Raw genomic sequence first — 18,938 nt, 5'->3', positions numbered from 1 at the left:
TGAAAATCGCCTTCTTAAACGGTTATTTGGAGGAGGAATTGTACATGGTACAACCCGAAGGTTTCATAGATCCTGAAAATCCTAAGAAAGTGTGCAAGCTTAAACGTTCCATTTAAGGACTTAAGCAAGCTTCTCGGAGTTAGAATCATCATTTCGACCAGGTGATAAAAGAGTATAGTTTCACTCGATCGGTCGAGGAACCATGCTTATATATCAAGTTGAGTGGGAGCAAGATTGTTTTCTTGATATTGTATGTCGATGACATACTCTTAATTGGGAATGACATTCCTCTCTTATCTTCGGTAAAAGGATGGTTGAAGAACCATTTCCAGATGAAAGATCTGGGTAAGGCACAATGCATATAGGGAATCCGTATCTCTCGAGATAGATCACGACGAATATTATCATTGAGTCAGGAGTCTTATTTAGATAAGATTCTTGAAAGGTTCAGCATGACCAACTCCAAGAAGGGGAACCTTCCAATGACATCTGGGATGCATTTGAGCAAGTCTCAGTCACCCCAGACACCTGAAGGGGTCGAGCGCATGAGTCGTGTTCCTTATGCATCAGCCATAGGATCAATCATGTATGTCATGATATGCACACGTCCAAACGTGGCATATGCTTTGAGTATGACGAGTCGGTACCAAGGCAATCTAGGTGAAACACTCTGGATAGCTGTTAAAAACATCCTTAAGTACCTACGGAGGACTAAGGATTGGGTATTGACTTATGGAAGAGATACTAAGCTATGTGCAATCGGTTACGCAGATGCTAGCTTCCAAACAGATCGAGATGATTCGAAATCTCAGTCTGGATTCGTCTTTACTCTTAATGGTCTTTGCGGTCACCGGAAGAGTTCCAAACGGGAAGTTGTAGCAGATTCTACCATCGAACTGAGTACTATCTTTCGCTTCGAAGCGAGCAAGGAAGCTATATGGATGCGTCAATTCTTACAAGGACTAACCATAGTTCCTAGTTCGAATGACCCAATCACCATCTATTGTGACAATAGAGGTGCCATCTTCCAGGCCAAGGAGCCTAAGTCTAGCAACAAGTCTAGACATGTACATCGGAAGGCTCACCTGATCCGTGATTACGTGGAGCAAGAGGAGATAGTGATTGACAAGATTGCTTCGGATTACAACATCGCGGACCCTCTCACTAAACCATTGAAATATGATAAGCATGAAGGGCACGTTATTTCCATGTGAATTAAACGTGTTCCTGAGTTGTACTAGTTGCTTATGAATTCGATACATTTTCTTTTCATATGTTATTTATAACTTCATCGTATTATTTCATATTTTGTTTTTCATGTGGATTGTACGACAACATTGAACGCCACAAAGTGAACTGAATTACATTATATTTGTTTTGGTCCATAATCGCCTACATGAGCTGATAACTCTGGCTATTATATTGGGAAGTTGATTGATGGTAGGTTCAACGAGCCATAAGTCAAACGGTTGGCAGATCGATCACATATGCGAGTTATAACGATACCTCGTAGGACATTGTGACAACGTAATGGAGTCCTAAATGTTTAAAAACATTCGGTGCCAGGTCGTGGATTGGACGTCCATTGTGTTCCTAGATTCGATTCTTTGGACTATCGGCTGTCTCTTGAGATTAAGGCAGTTTTTGGGTGACTTTGGTTTCTTTCTCATGGTCGACCGTAACAGGAGGCTAAGCAGATTTTCACTGGGTCATTTCATACTGTGCTTATATCTTCAGGATTCGAGTTGAAGAAAATATCCAACCTTCATCAGGTTTAGACATTTCTCAAGGCCACTCGAGGAGTTGTAACTGAAATGCATGGCCATGCTCGAATGATGATTCGTTTATCAGTTAAGTTACTCTCTAGTCGGGAAAACCACTCTTGATATTGATCACTTGTAAAATACGACCTTTGTGAATACGGATTTTGCAAATTGTTTTACATTGAGTGGGAGAAATTTTAGGATATGAGAATCGGTTATCGCACATACACTTGTGAGGACAAGTGGGAGTTTGTTGGAGCTTGTGTCCTCCACAAATTAGTGTGATAACATTTATAAATCTCTTATTGGTTCACAAGAGTATACTTCGTATTTTATCAGTTTATTAATGATTACCTAATAACGGTTGGCTTGCTAAAAAGTTTGACGTTATTATCATACTGATGGCGGTGATCAACTGGTCCCTAAAAGTCACACCTAAAGGATGTGTTTGAGAGATGTGATTGTATGAAAATATAATCACATTGATGCCTTATATGACTAAAAGGTTAGTCCATGTATTTGACTAAAAAGTTAGTCAATGTGATGATGAGACAATTATTTAATACAATTAAATAATATTAGCTGAGACGAATTAATTGTTAATTCGTAAATTGAATATAAACTGTTATATTTAATTAATGTATATAATGTTAGCTTAAACGAATTAAGATGTTAATTCGTAATTAAACATAAGCGGTTATATTTAATAAGCAAATTATAAATATGCGATATTTATAGTTAATGTATATATTATACGATATTGTCATAATAAATGTTGACAGGCCGGTATTAATAAATCGAATGCAAACTGTTATGTGTGAACTTATTAATACATGACGACATAATTTACAATTGCTAAATATACACATTATATATAATTTGACAATAACCGAAAATAAGAAGATTTTATCCTTATTTTGGTTGTTATTTACTCGGTTTAAGGAAGAGAAAAATAAGAAAAATATCTTCCCATTATTCACTCCTTTTACACGGTTATATGAGGAGTTGAGGAGGATCATTTTTCTCACTTCTTTTTGACCTAATTTTCTCACATCACAAAACCCTAAAATCATTAGAAATTAGGGATCTCATTCTAGCAAAAAGAGAGCCATTTCTCAAAGCATTTTGGGTGCAACAATTAGGAGAATATCGATCTCGATATTTATTCTTAGGCCTAATTGGTAGGACCAAAGGTTAATTCCAATCTCTATTCTTTTGTTTATGCAATTCGTTTATGACTAGCAATTTCATATTTCATAATTTCGTTATAATCTGAAGTTTTTCTTGATGAAATATACCGATATTTCCCACAGTCTGTCACATCTGAGGGCTTACAAAAGTATGGTAAAGTGAGGCAATGGGTAAGAAAAGGCAAAATATTTTTAGGATTGCGAGGTTAATAGTCAAGCTAGCTACCTAACAAAACCAAGTAAAACCGCATCTAATTCTTAATCATTAGAAATAAGCACAAGTGCCCCTTATTTCGGCACACAAACTCACTAACCAAATAAATACTCCTCATAAGATAAAAATAATGCATAGGAGGAAAATCGTTCTTATCAAATCAAATTTTTTTTTTTCAATTTTCCTTTTTTTTTCTTTCTCACGGTTCTTTTTTTTTTTATTATTTCTTTTTTTTTTTTCATCATCCTCTTGTTTTTCATCATAAATTACCAACTCCAAAATAATACAATACAAACCAAACTCGGATCAATAGATAAAATACTGCAAAAACATATACTAACTAGCTTGATAAGGCAGGCTAAATTTGGAATGTAGTTAAGGGTCAAACGACAAATTTGGCTAAATGTGGAGTTTAATGGGTAAAAATGAAAAAAAAAAAAAAAGGGAATGTAAGCACCTCCCTGCATGTGACACCAACAACTAACCCGAATGTATGTCGGCAAAAAGCAATTGAATTTCATATATGTGCAAATTAATGATACATGTTATGCAAGGACTAACTACTCACAATCCTACATGAACTAGTCATAAATGACACCAGTTTTAAGGGTCTAAATCCTAGAAATTATAAGTAGTTTTCCAAAATTTCAGGTCAAGTCTATTTGTTCAGCTATATTTTAACATTAACTCGTAGATATGCAAAAATATAAAGCTAATAAGATATCAATTTTTCGCAAGGTTTAAGCAAAAAGGACCAAAAGCAATGCAATTTCATCATTGACTACAGTTCCGACTCAACCTATATGCAAAATTAAACGTGATAAATTTTTGATATTTTTCGAATTTTCTAATTTTTTTGTATTTTTCTTCTTTTTTTGAAAATAAAGTACAAATGCAAGGAAAAATACAATAAACGTGAATGCAAAACAAATGCAAATGCAGACTCAAAGGATGCATTACCCTCCCCAAACCATAACGGACAACGCCCTCGTTGTCCTCCAGCATACACCAGCAGAATAATAAGGGAAAGGGAAAAATACAACCAATATGCAAAAATTAATAAATAAATATGAAAGGAGATGGAAAAGAATAAAAAGCGAGAATTACTTACAATATATACGAACTTTCCCAAACCAGTCAGAAATCTGGGGAAGTGGGTAGTCCAGTAGCTACTTGTCAGCCTCCTCGTCAACCACCTCGTAGATGGGGTCCTATTTTGAATAAGGGCAGTGCCCGCTTCAGTCAAAGCCACCATCTCATGGTCATTAATGTGCCTCCTACGCGCTAAAAAATCTTTCATAAACTTCATATAGGAGGGTACTTGGGTTAGCAACTCAGCAAATGGTACATTAACATGAAGACTTTTCAAAATTTCGGCAAACTTACCGAATTGCTGCTCAATCTTCTTGCTCTGCAGTCTTCTCAAAAATGGGACCGTAATTGGGATAGCTAGTCCTTCATTTTTCTTCGCCAAAGAATTGTCGCAGTCAGCATCAGATTCACTCGATCGAGGGACAGTACTTCTCGATCAAGTGCTTTTCTCAGCAAGAGTGCTCGATCGAGCATTTTGATCTACTCGATCGAGAAATGTCTTTTCCCCTGTGCTCGATCGAGCAGTTTCACCCTCTTGATCGAGGACTTTTTCAGTATAATCCCTCGATCGACCACCAGAAATCAGTCGATCGAGGACATCTTGTGGTGTCAGCACTTTTTCGTCAAAAGACGACTGTTCATGTACAACAACTTCAATTTCCGGGTCATAAAGTTCAGCATTTGCAGTCGGCATGTTGGGTCCCTCATAAGAAAGACCACTCCTCAAATTTATCAAATTCACCGTCTCATGTGGTTTCTTGTCAGGTTGGGACGGTAAATGACTGGGTTGCCTTGAAGCTTGATTAGCAGCCAGTTGAGCCATCTGGGATTCAAGTGACTTAATGGAAGCATCTTTCGTTTGGTCACTTTTTTGCAATTGAATTGTCAATGATTGCACCATCGACTTCAACTAGGCTATATCACTTACGCCACTAGAGGAGGCACCTTGTTGCGGTGGAGGGAAAGAAGGAGGCTTTTGAAAGCCTTGTTGTTGATTTTTATGAGGCAGTACATAAACTTGTTGTTGCGGTGGAGGTGTAGGATTCAAAACATTTTCACTAGTCCATCTCAAGTTAAGATGAACTCCAGCATGGTTGTTGTAATAGGAGCCTCATTGCCTAAATTGTTGAAAGGCATAGACTTGCTCCTTCTCAGCTAAGCACTCCACTGCAGTATGACCATTTTCGCCACATATCTCACATGAGACGGTCTCTTGTCTAGATAACAAGTGAACCGTCTGTTGACTCCCTGCGGCCTGCAACTCGAACTTATAAAATCTGGCATTCATGGCTTCCAGCTGAGCCACAAGTGCACTATTATCTGTAGAGACCATTCTAGTTCCACTTCTAGGATTCCCATATTTAGCACAATGGGTAGCCATCTCTTCTATAATTCCCTAGCCCTTATCATCATAAATGTTCTGAAATCGACCATTGGCTGCAGTATCTAAAATAGCACGGTGGTCATCATATAACCCATTGCGGAACTGGTTCCATAAAAACCACTGGTTAAACCCGTGATGTGGGACAGACTGAACCAACTTCTTAAACCGACCCTATGCTTCATACAAATTTTCAGTCGGAGTTTGCTTGAAACTTGTAATCTGCCCTCTCAATGCGTTAGTTCTTTGTGGAGGGAAGTATCTTTTATAGAAAGCAAGGGCCAAGGTCTCCCAATTTGTAATGCCAGCTGCAGTCCTATCCAAATTAGTTAGCCACTCTCGGGCTCCATCAGTAAGAGAGAAAGGAAATAAGACTTCCTTTATCTTGTCTTGTGTCACTCCCTTAGTAGCGGGAATGGTAGAGCAATAATCTATAAAGACCTCCATATGCTTCCTCGGATCTTCGCCGGCTACTCCCCTGTATAGGTTCCTCTCAACCAGATTAATGTAAGATGGCCGAATATCAAAGGTATTCCCATCTTCCGTTGCAAGATTAAAACCTTTAGGAATGGAAGCAGCTGTCGGCTCAGAATGACTCGCAATATTAGGCATCTTTGCAGATTCAATAACTGTTGCAGAAATAGAAGTGTCTTCCTCTAAAGACTGATCTTCCGCAAATGTGATATTTCCTAGAACAGGTTCAAGAGTACTCAAGACTTCCTCTTGACGAATCTTTCTCAGCAAGTTCTGTCTACGGCGAAAAGTCTTTTCTGGTTCAGGATCAGCTGGTACTAATTCTGACCTGTTAGACCTGGGCATAAACAAAACTAGAGAAAATAAATAAGAACTGTCTCAATGAATTAGAAATCCCTTGAGACTCAGACAAACGAAAATAGACAAGTAAATAGGCTAATAGCCTCCCCGGCAACGGCGCCAAAATTTGACACGGCTGTCGCAACCCTATCAAAAATAAACCAACTGGCTCTAACTAATATAGTAGAGGTAAGTCGGGTATCGTACTCCACAGGGAGGCTATTATATCTACTTGTTATTCTAGTCCGTCACTGTAACAGATTGGGGGTGTTTGAATTGTTTTTCAAAATTTGACACGGCTGTCGCAACCCTATCAAAAATAAACCAACTGGCTATAACTAATATAGTAGAGGTAAGTCGGGTATCGTACTCCAAAGGGAGGCTATTATATCTACTTGTTATTCTAGTCCGTCACGGTAATAGATTGGGGATGTTTGAATTGTTTTCTAAACTATTGAACGAAATGTAAAGCAGAGAGAGAGCAATAAAAATAGTAAAAAGAAATAAGATGTGATCAAATAAAGAGAAGAATGCCAGGATGTCGGTTCACCATGATATTACACAATTGTGTTAAAGGTAAGGTCAGTCGGTCTGATGTGAGAAGGGTAAAGGAAAGGTCCTTTCGGTCCGCTATCCGCCCTAAAATACTACTAACTTAGCTTTCACCCTCATTAGTGTAGTCTATTGTTCATAATAGGTCTGTTCATTCCAATCTCTCGATCTAGGTTTGAATTTAACCGGATTAACTAGTTTAGAAGCGTGCACTTAACTAAACGATTACAATTAAATTGCTATGAATCAATTCTCACAATCAAAACCGTCTAATCTAATTATAACATTATTGTTTTACTACTATGTCTCTCCTAATCCTAGCACAAAAGGATTTAGCTAAGCATGTTCATAACGAAACTAATAACAACAATTGATGAAAAAATAGAAGACATAATATAGAGATTAAAAGGGAGAAATTGCATAATCTAATAACAACTAATTAAAATAGAAATTAAGAGACAAGTAATTAAGAGTGCAAAGGAAAATTAAATTAAATCAAGAGAGTAAAGAGATTTAACAAAGTTTAGGATCTGGAAAGAGAGAACAAAAGTAACGTTGAACCAAGAATGTCTACTGAGTAATTAAGGGTAAAGTATGTAGAATCAAAGATAATTAAACGTAGTTTTGTCCTCCCTTTATATAGGGAAGATATTTTTATTAACCTAAAACATAATTAAGATATTACATCCTACGTCTAATAACAAAAGTTCTCGATCGAGTACAATAAAACTACTCGATCAAATATTTCTTCTATCCAAACCTCTCGATCGAGGACATTACCTCTCGATCGAAGGCCTTCAAATGACCACCTCTCGATCGAAGGCAACAGACCCTTCGATCGAGACCTTTTATTCATCATAGCTTCAATCGAGTACACTGCCACTGAACCAGCTCCTTGTTTGTCAATTCAACTTCCTAAACCACTTCACACTTCCCGAGACACAGGTAATCTTGCTCAAATTATTTCATCTCCATAAATGCAGGCTAAGGGATAGTAAAAGGCATGCTTTCGCTACTTTCGGGTCCATTCGTGCAAAGCAAACCAAAGTAGACTATTCGGAGCATTTCGTAGCTTAATACTACGAGAATTACATGGAAATGCGTGCATAAGAGGTCAAAAAGGACTATGTAAAATGCACGTATCACCCCACTTACTTTGTAAGAAGGAATCTTAAATCATAGATGTCTTGTTGTGAGTTGAAGGGGCGGAGTGAGACTCCCTAATTGTCTCATATCAGATATGCTATTAGGACTAGTTTAAATAAAGGTCTTAATTTTTGTCACCTCTTTACTCGGGAGGAGTAAAGGTTATGTGACTTAACACGGGGAAACTTACCAGGTCCAGACATAGTAAGGATTGACAGACTGAGAGATCTTTCTTGATTCTATCGGTGGTGGTGCATGGCCGTTCTTATTTGGTGGAGCGATTTGTCTGGTTAATTCTGTTAACGAATTAGACCTCGGCCTGCTAACTAGCTATGCAGAGGGCCTCCTTTGCAGCTAGCTTCTTAGAGGTATTATGGCCTTACAGGTCACGAAAGTTTGAGGCAATAACAGGTCTGTGATACCTTTAGATGTTATGGGCCGCACGCGCGCTACACAGATGTATTCAAATAGTCTATAACCTTGGCCGACATGCCCGGGTAATCTTTGAATTTCATCGTGATGGGGATAGATCATTGCTATTTTTGGTCTTCAATGAGGAATTCCTAGTAAGCGCGAGTCATCAGCTCACGTTGACTACGTCCCTGCCCGTTTTACACAACCCACGTCACTCCTACCGATTGAATGGTCTCGTTAAGTGTTCGGATCACGGCGATGTGAGTATTGTTAGCAATCAATTACACGACACGAAAACATGACACGAACCTGACACAAAGTTAGCGAGTTATGGTTAAGACGTTTTGACCCATTTAAGTAATTGGTTTGACACGGATACGATACGAAACTTAAGTGGGTCGGGTTAGAGTTGAGATCTTTTGACACGAACCGGACACGAATAACCTATTTATTTAAAAGTGTTATAATATATTTGGGTTGAATCAATAACCTAAACAAACAATTTAAAATAAACATTTCCATTCATCATTTTTGAGATAATAGGGCTATAAACCTTAATTTATTTTATTAGTTTATTAGGTTAAACTGGTTAAGTGGGTTAAAATGACCTGCTAAAAGATAAATGGGTTAAACAGGTCGGGTTGGGTTATAGAAAATTTAATGGGTTGGGTTAGGGTTGAGACAAGTGACCCATTTATGAAATTGGGTCGAGTTAGGGTTGGCGTAGTTGTGACCTATTTAAAGTTGACACGGACACGAGCAAGACATGACCCGATCTGTTTGCCAGGTCTAGATGTGAGCGATTCGCCGCCGCTGACGTCACGAGAAGTTTACTGAACCTTATCATTTAGAGGAAGGAGTAGTCGTAACAAGGTTTCCGTAGGTGAACCTGGGGAAGGATCATTGTCGAAACCTGCCCAGCAGAGCGAACCGTGAACATGTTTGACCACGTGGGTGTCGGGGCATTGCTTGGTGCCTCGTGTGCCGACTCGTCCCTATCCCAAACCGGGGAGCATTCACTTGTGGTCTGTTTCAAGGTAAAACTGTAATACTACGGTTTTCTATGTCTATGGGTACTCTATCGAGTGGGGCTTACTCTGTCTAGTAAGTATGTTTTTACGCAAAACAGTAGCTGACCTGATGGGTGCTCGATCGAGTACGTGTGGCACTCGATTGAGTAAGGGGCACTCGATCGAGTAAGTCACTTACTCGACCGAGTAAGTGTGTTTTTAGGGGTTATTTGCTGGGTTTTGATAGCAACACGAGAAGTAAAAACATATTTCGTCATTTCTTTTTGCGTATTACCTCAGTATAAGTTTCACAAAAGAGAAAACAAGGTTACGTAGCTCCCTTCTCTCACGTTGCTATCAAATCCTATGGGCTAGAGTCATCGGATCGTTGAGTTCTTTAAGCCTTTGAGACGGTCACATTGTGGGTAAGATCCTAGTATAGTTCTTATATCGTTTCATTGATTTTAGTTGAAACCCTAATTGGGTATTGTTGGGGGTTTTGGGTGATTTGTATGGTTGTGGTGGTAATTGTATGTATGCATGTTATAGGAGGAGGATTCGTAGAGGAGACTTTCTGATTAGCTGCAAGATCGTCTGTGGTGATTGCTATCTTAGGTAGGGTTTCCCTACTCGGTATTGGTTACATAGTATTGTTGGTGATTGTTGTGATTGTTGTTGGTTCTTTATCGTATTGGCATTGGTTTTGGTAATTGTTAATTGTGTAAGGTGTTTGTCATATGACTGTCTATGATCTTCGGGGTGCGTCTCTGGCTGAGTGGAGTCACTTGCGGGAGTGGCTTCACGCCCTTGATTCGTCTTCCGTGGAACCCACCACATAAGGGATATGCACATTAATGAATTTGGGTTTATCGTTCGGATGAGATGAGCGGGGCTTAGGTGGGAACGGTTGCAGTCCCCCACTGGCGGCGAGGAGTACTTGTTGCGATGGGTACTCTGGCAGAGCTACACACTTCAGTGTGTAGTCAGGTGTGTGGAAATGAATTGGAGTTGTGGAGATTGAGTTGTGCTGATTGAGTTGTTTGTAATAGTGTTTCCTTGCAGCTGTTGTTTTATGTAATCAGTACTGACCCCGTTTAGTTGTTTTAAAAACTGTGGTGATCCATTCGGGAGTGGTGAGCAGTTGTTCAGCAGGTATGATAGCTTACGCGAGGGATAGCTGGGATGGAGTCATCGCATGTCGTAGAGTCTTTCGCTGTGTCATAAACTAGTTACTTTTAGTCGTTTGGATTTTGAGAACATTTGTATTTCTTTTTATCAGTTATGGATTTGATTTGTATCACCTAAACTTTATTATTATTTAAGTACGTTTTGTTATTGTCCATTTGATTATCATTGTCTCGGGTAACTGAGATGGTAGCGTTCCCATACCTTAAGTGGTCCTGGTAAGGCACTTGGAGTATCGGAGTGTTACAAAGTGGTATCAGAGCGACAATCTTGAAACCCATAACCAATGAATCGAATGAACATAGGGAGTCAAACTAAAATGAACCTGGGTAGGAGTTGTAGGAGCTAATGCAAAGACTTGGGAGACGTCCTAAAGTCGCGAACTCGCCCTACAACTTTAAACCGACCACTATGGGGTGTCATGGGATCGCTATGTGTTTACTAATGTTCTATTGCGTATGATGGATGATGTGTTGTATAGAAATGTTGGAAAATGATTGTGGTGGAATGGGAAATGTGGTAAAAAGTGTTGTGTATAAGCATGTTGCATGATAGTTGATTTACAATGTTCTTTGGAATTGTTGAAAAAGTACATGAGAAGATGAATGATGTGGTGAAAAGGGAAGTAGTTCATATATGATAATATGTGATGAATAATGATGTTGCAGGATGGATGATTTATAGTGTGGCTATACTAGTAACATGTGATTAGGGGATGTGATATGATTATACATAATTTTTGTTTGCGTAAAGTTATAAAATAAGTTCATATACTTGTCTACTATTGTATCATATGCACTTGTAGATGAAGAATGTGGTTAAAATGGATGAATTGATTGGAAAAGATGGAGTGGCAATTGCATGAGAATATAAATTTCGTGATTATGAATATGTTTAGGTGACGAAGTGGATTTGTAATATTGTTGTATTAGTAACATGGAAATAGGATTTGTTATATATGAGTATGTTTTGTCTTACGAAAAGTTATAAAATTAAAGCATGCAGGTAGTACATGATTGATAAGTTGAATGTTATATGAGCATGATAGATGTTATTTTTTGGCTTTTGGTAGGTAGTAGCATGTGGTTAGGGATAGTGGTTTTACAAGTATCGAGTCGCTTTTGTTCACTTTGTTGATGTTTAAGTTTTTTGAAAGATAAGATCAAATAGTTATGTTGTTCGATTATAGAGAGGTTATCTTTAAACTGTGTTAACTTGAGATGTATATATGATTTTGATGTGATTCCAATTGGAGTTGATAGCTTGTTCCTTTACTATTCTAACGATAGGTCACACGCCCAAAATGACCAAGAAACGAGTGTGATATGACCGTTTTACGAAAATTGGACAGTGTTGAGAAATGCTTAGGGTACTCGATCGAGTGGCCCTCACTCGATCGAGTGCACCCCTTGTTACTCGATCGAGTAACCCTTACTCGATCGAGTAGCCCTGGTAATTTCTTATACGTGCTTCTGACCTTCGCCTACTCGATCGAGTAGGCTGTACTCGATCTAGTGACCCCTGTTTTGGGTCATATGCTTATCTTTTGACTTCATTGCATATTATGTTTAATTCAAAGGTGTTATTTTGCTTCTTTATGCATTGTTTTACGTGTGTGTCGGTCTTGATGCGTAAGTTACCCAATCTCATGATGTAGTGAGTGGCACCTTATGGTGGGTACGAGTTCGGTGGGGAGGACATGAGTTATATGTGGTCGTGATGGATAGTGGAAAAAGAAAAGGAACTTTGATGAGCTGGTTGAGGCTTGGTGCAAGTTTTGTGAGATGTAGAGAGTGATATAATTGCGAATTTGAGTAATGTAAAGGTAAGTGTATATGAGTGGAGTGATGTAATTGTAAGGAACGTGAGAATGAAAAGGTTGAAAGAAAGGATGTGGGTAGTAGCAAATTGAGATGTATAAGGAATTATGGAGGGAGATGGTTAGATTGTGTTGGTTAAGAATATATGTACTGAATGGTCGGTGTAAGAGGATGGAGAAGAGTGGTATATAGTGAACTTAGATGGAGACATGTAGCGATGTGGATTTGTAGATAGTGAGTGAGTTTGGGAGATTTGGTTTATTAAGAGGTAAAACTAATGTGTGCTTTTCTTGGGCAATTAACGGTATGAAACTAGTTTTGGTTGGGAGTGATAGCATGATGAGAGAAGATCCATGGTAAGAAAGATTGAGATGGTACTGATATGAAATAATGGAATTTGAGTTTTGGAGCAACGAAAAGGTAACCTGATTACCAGAGAGTTAGGTACAAGGAGTAAGGAGATGAACTAATAATTGATTTTGTCGAGTGTAAAAGGAAAAGAATGAGGGGAGTAAACTAAGAGCACGTAGACCGGAGTTAAGAAACATGAAAGTAAGGAATCGTGGAAATGTGTGATAGCATCATGAGAGGATGTGAGTTAATGGTTATATAGGAGTTTCAGGACAACATGTTAGCCATGAGTTTCGAGGAATTAAGGAGAGTAAAAATTGGTAGAGTATTTGCACGATATAAGATTTTGGTGGTGAGTTAGGTGGCGATATAATTAAAGACAGAATTGGGATGAATTTTCAGGTAAATTTTGTTTATGGGTTTGATGTTCGTCATTTGGGATGCTAACCGAGGATGGGAAAGAAACCGTGATATTTAGGGATGAGTGTAGTAGGTTTGATATACGAACGGTGGTAGTGTTGTGGTGTTGTCACTTGTGGTTAAGGGTGATGATAAGCAGGAAAGATAGCCATTCTAAAGAAACTGATTTTATAGAGACCGGATTGATATATATGGTTGTGAGGGAGTATAAGATGTGGTTATAGAAGACGGTTGCTAGTAGTTGAGTATTAGCGGTATGGTTATATTTGGCAGGAGGCGATGGTTATGCGAATGAGAGAATATGTTATGAGGGGCATACGAGTTAAGCTCGGGCGAGAGGTAACCTTTATCAAGTGGTAACTTACGTGTTCAGGATTGACTAGTTGGGTGTGATTACGGGTCTATGATATGTATAAACGGTTGTGTGAGGTTCTGACCTCACGAAAAGTGGTATGGTGTGATAGTTATAAAGTTGTTATTTGAATGTTCTGTAATGCATGTTGGGTACGGTAACCTAATGGAATGATATTCAAAAAGGTGATAGTTTGGGTGATCTGGCATGGCTAGTTATACTTGTATGTGTATGGATGACATATATTTATTCCGTGAAAAGGTATGGATGATATTCATGAGGTTCTTATCTGTTTATTTCGTATCATTTGTTGCATTGTGATCTAGTACGGTTTTAATAAAGTTTCCGTGTCATGGAAGTTGTACTGAGTCAGTGTTTATGCGATTGTATAAATTGCGATGACTATCGATGTGGCTGTTGTGCCTCGGGTGGTGATCCGGGCACGGTGTTTCATGTTGTGATGCGGGTATTTTCGCGCTGCGGTGCGACTGTTGGTGGCGGTGTTGCGATGCCATCATCGGTTGTGGTGGAGTAGGTGGGATGAGTACATTTTCGAATGAGTATACCAGTCATATAGATTAATGTTATGTTTACAGCTGTTTCTTTTGAGTGTCGTTTGGACATATAGACGTTTTGTTTATTGATGTTTCTTACCAGTTTCAGCTTGGGCGTGAGGGTAGAGTATGATATGGAAGAGAGTTGTGTATGTTTCCGTTGTTGTCGTGGTATAGTGATATCCTGTTGATGGGACACAGTTGCGAGAGGTTGTTGGAGTACTTGTGATCTTCTTTTAGAGGAGGCATTGGTTGACATAGTTATGGCAAGTGATTTATGGAATATGTGTTGTACATATCTGGAAGCTGCAAGGGGTTCATAATCTTTTATTGGGACAGTGAGTATAGGGTGTTGGATATTAGTATCATGTTAAGTTATGAATGAATTTTGCGATAATGAAAAAAAAAGGAACTTGAGGATCTAGTGTGAGTGTGGGTAATAAGTGTGGATCGTGAGTTATGATTTGGAGATAGGTGCTTTGTATAGAGGAGTTCGTCGTTCTACAGTAATGTGGAAGAATTGGAGTATTGGTTATGCTAAGGATTTTGTGGTATAGGTTAGGTGGTGTGCATAATGAATTAAGGTATGAGAACTGTTTAAGTAAGAGAGCCTTGGATCTAGTATTAGTGAGTGGTGATGAGGATAATGAGAAGATAGGCGGTTATCTTTGACATGCGGTGGTGATGAGGATAATGAGAAGATATAGCTAAGGATCTAGTATTAGTGAGTTACGAGGACGTAACATTTATCTTAAGTGGAGTAGGATGTGATAAAAGAGAGTTTGATGGTTGTGCATGTTGTAGTATAATTAGAAGTAGAGTGTTGGTGTAGCATAAAGAATGGATCTTTGTTGTGATTGATTTAATTAAAGGTCATGGGCGTGCTTGTAGTAGTGTGATGTCTAGGAGTGTGAGAATACTTCGATAGTGTTGACAGTTGTGTGATGATGTTTATGAGTTCGATTATGTTGACAGTTGGATGATGATGTTATGAATGGGAGTAAACTTCGAGGACGAAGTTCCTTTTAAGGGTGGTAGAATGTAACATTCCATTTGATATTTATGAGTATCTTGATATTGGATTTTTTAGTGAATAATGTGTTACGGAGCTAGCAGCGTTTGTGGATGGTAGTTGGTAGTGTATGGAGTTAGTGTCGGGAGAGACTATAATGTAGTTGATACGATATCGTGAGTCGTGTTGTGGAGGTAGGCATAGTTGGTGGAGTTGGTGTTAAGAGTTTATGTTTTATAGGTTGGGGTTTTGTTTTGAGTTCTTAGTTGTGTATTTATGTCGTAATCGAGTTAGTATGTTTGTTTTGAGTATGGGTTGAACTTCGGGGACGAAGTTCTTTTTAAGGAGGGAAGACTGTAATACTACGGTTTTCTATGTCTATGGGTACTCTATCGAGTGGGGCTTACTCAGTCGAGTAAGTATGTTTTTACGCAAACCAGTAGCTGACCTGATGGGTACTCGATCGAGTACGTGTGGCACTCGATCGAGTAAGGGGCACTCGATCGAGTAAGGGGCACTCGATCGAGTAAGTCACTTACTTGATCAAGTAAGTGTGTTTTTACGGGTTATTTGCCGGGTTTTGATAGCAACGCGAGAAGGTTATAAAAACATATTTCTTCATTTCTTTTTGCGTATTACCTCATTATAAGTTTCACAAAAGAGAAAACAAGGTTACGTAGCTCTCCTCTCTCACATTACTATCAAATCTTAAGGATTAGAGTCGTCGGATCGTTGAGTTCTTTACGCCGTTGAGACCGTCGCATTGTGGGTAAGATCCTAGTATAGTTTTTATATCGTTTCATTGATTTTAGTTGAAACCCCAATTGGGTATTGTTGGGGGTTTTGGGTGATTTGTATGGTTGTGGTGGTAATTGTGTGTATGCATGTTATAGGAAGAGGATTCGTAGAGGAGACTTTCTGATTAGCTGCTAAATCGTCTGTGGTGATTGTTATCTCAGGTAGGGTTTCCCTACCCAGTATTGGTTACATAGTATTGTTGGTGATTGTTGTGATTATTGTTGGTTCTTTATCGTATTGGCATTGGTTTTGGTAATTGTTGATTGTGTAAGGTGACTGTCATATAACTGTCTGTGATCTTCGGGGTGCGTCCTGGCTGAGTGGAGTCACTTGCGGGAGTGGCTTCACGCCCTTGATTCGCCTTCTGTGGAATCCGCCACTGAAGGGATGTGCACTTTATGAACTTGGATTTATCGCTCGGATGAGATGAACAGGGCTTAGGTGGGAACGGCTGCGGTCACCCACTTGCGGCGAGGAGTACTTGTTGCGATGGGTACTCTGGCAGGGCTACACACTTCAGTGTGTAGTCAGTTGTGTGGAGATGAATTGGAGTTGTGCTGATTGAGTTGTTTTTAATATTGTTTTCTTGCAGCTGTTGTCTTATGTAATCAGTACTGACCCCGTTTAATTGTTTTAAAAACTGTGGTGACCCATTCGGGGGTGGTGAGCAGTTGTTGAGCAGGTATGATGGCTTACGCGAGGGATAGCTGGGATGGAGTCATCGCATGTCGTAGAGTCTTCCGCTGTGTCATGAACTAGTTACTTTTAGTCGTTTGGATTTTGAGAACATTTGTATTTCTTTTTATCAGTTATGGATTTGATTTGTATCACCTAAACTTTATTATTATTTAAGTACGTTTCGTTATTGTCCATTTGATTATCATTGCCTCGGGTAACCGAAATGGTAGCATTCTCATGCCTTAAGTGGTCCTGGTAAGACACTTGGAGTATGGGGTATTACAAAAACAACGAACCCCGACGTGTAATGCATCAAGAAATACAAACTTTAAGTGTGTGCTCTCCCATTGTCCGGTCAGCCGGGCGTTGGAGTTGTGCCATGTCTTAACAATAAACGACTCTCGGCTACGGATATCTCGGCTCTCGCATCGATAAAGAACGTAGCGAAATGTGATACATGGTGTGAATTGCAGAATCCCATGAACCATCAAGTTTTTGAACGCAAGTTCTATCCGAAGCCTTTGGCTGAGGGCACGTCTGCCTGGGCGTCACGTATTGCGTCTCCCCCAGATCCGGTCACCCCGAGTGGAGGGGAAGGTGGATGGTATTTCGTAACTCACCGGTCGTAGCTGGCCTAAAGTTGGAGCCCTCGACACCGAGAAGTCGCGACGATAGGTGGTGAACAAGGCCTCGGCCAAGCAAGCAACCCGTCACGCATTGCGGTGCCAACGTGGGCTCGAAAGACCCTTTGACGTTGCCTTTTTAAAACCAAACCATTGCGACCCTATTAGAGATGTTTGATGTGGTTTATATTTACGCACTTTTCACCCCTTAATCAGCCTCATTTTGCATGTCAATCTACCTAATTATCGTCATTTTCATCGTTATTTTCTTTCTATTTGCTATTCCCTCCCTTCTGTGATCATTTGTAGAAAATGAGCTAATTGGAGCGCTTTTAGCATGATTTTGGACTTAAATGAAGGCACATCAACTCACTTGATGATTGGAAAGGAAGCGGAGGTAAGTCACAAGGACCCTTAGATTAATAAAGAAAGATTGGGGATGATTTGGATGCTAACCTCTGCGAGTTTAGGGCAACGATGACGAGAAGGGAGCCATTACGAGATAAATCACACAAACCCATACCAAGAAATCTTGATTTAACTCTGAAAATATGATAGATGGAACAACGTCAAAACGTTAAGTGGTCTAGGCTTTTGAATCACTTGATTCGGAGTCCGGATGAGCAGATGACGTCCATTTTACGATCCGAGCTCAACTAGCTGAGTTGAGCGCCAACTCACTCGGCCTGAATCTAAACTCGCTTGACTTAAAGGTCAAGTTTCACCATTTTTGGCTCAACGCGTGAGAGCTAGGAGAAGTCTTGCATGGCGACGGATTTTCGTATTGGGCCAACACTTTATTTAACCCTTTAATTAACCCTAATCTTGTATCCACTATATACATAGTATATACCCCTCTTGTAATAACAAACTTTTTAAGTCCTCTTAGAGGAGGCTAAGATCTCTTACATTAGATTAAGCCCTCTTAGATTAGATTAGATTAATCCTTTAATCTTTCCACATTGTACATTAAGCTTTCAATAATTGTTCTTTCAGTTTACATCTTCAATAGTTTACATATTGGATTTCTTGGGTTTATGCTTGAAGATTAATGACAAGTCTTCCCCTTTGTTCAAGGATTCATCTTATTGCTCTTCCTTTATTCATTAATTATTTACATTTGGATTTCTTGGGTACGTATTTGAAGACTAAGTGACAAGTCTCCATCTTTATGCAAGGATCCATCTTTGTTCATGTTCTTCTTTACATATTAAGTTGGTGCACTTCTATTTCCCTTTAATCCTTTGTTATTACTTGTTTTATATAATCATGTTTAGTTTAGACTCTTTGTTTGTTGTTGTTTTCATCCTTCTTGCTATGATTAGTGAGTAGTAAACTTTCTAGGGTTAATAGGGGCATAGGGGTATAATTAAAAGGTAAAATTTATGCTTGTTGAGTCTTTGAAAATGGATTAATTGGTATGATTTCAACTAGTGCATACTAAGTGTTTGATGAAATGATTGTTTGACAAACTTGTATGAATCTTTATCTATTCAACACTCCTATTAGATCGAGAACCTTAGGAGTTGTTAGACCATACACTACTACAAAAACCATTATAGACATCACT

General features: G+C 39.0%; 1 non-coding gene across 1 annotated transcript; it reads left to right on the top strand.

Annotated features, from left to right (window-relative positions):
- The first annotated feature begins 17,141 nt into the window (after window positions 1–17,141).
- LOC141616405 (5.8S ribosomal RNA) lies at window positions 17,142–17,296 on the top strand. The gene has a single exon (XR_012530755.1). It is a non-coding gene; the product is annotated as a 5.8S ribosomal RNA (ribosomal RNA).
- The last annotated feature ends 1,642 nt before the right edge of the window (window positions 17,297–18,938 follow it).

Source organism: Silene latifolia, chromosome 11 (genome assembly GCF_048544455.1).
Source record: "Silene latifolia isolate original U9 population chromosome 11, ASM4854445v1, whole genome shotgun sequence".
NCBI classification, from domain to species: domain Eukaryota; kingdom Viridiplantae; phylum Streptophyta; class Magnoliopsida; order Caryophyllales; family Caryophyllaceae; genus Silene; species Silene latifolia.
This window is presented reverse-complemented; position numbering and strand designations above follow the sequence as displayed.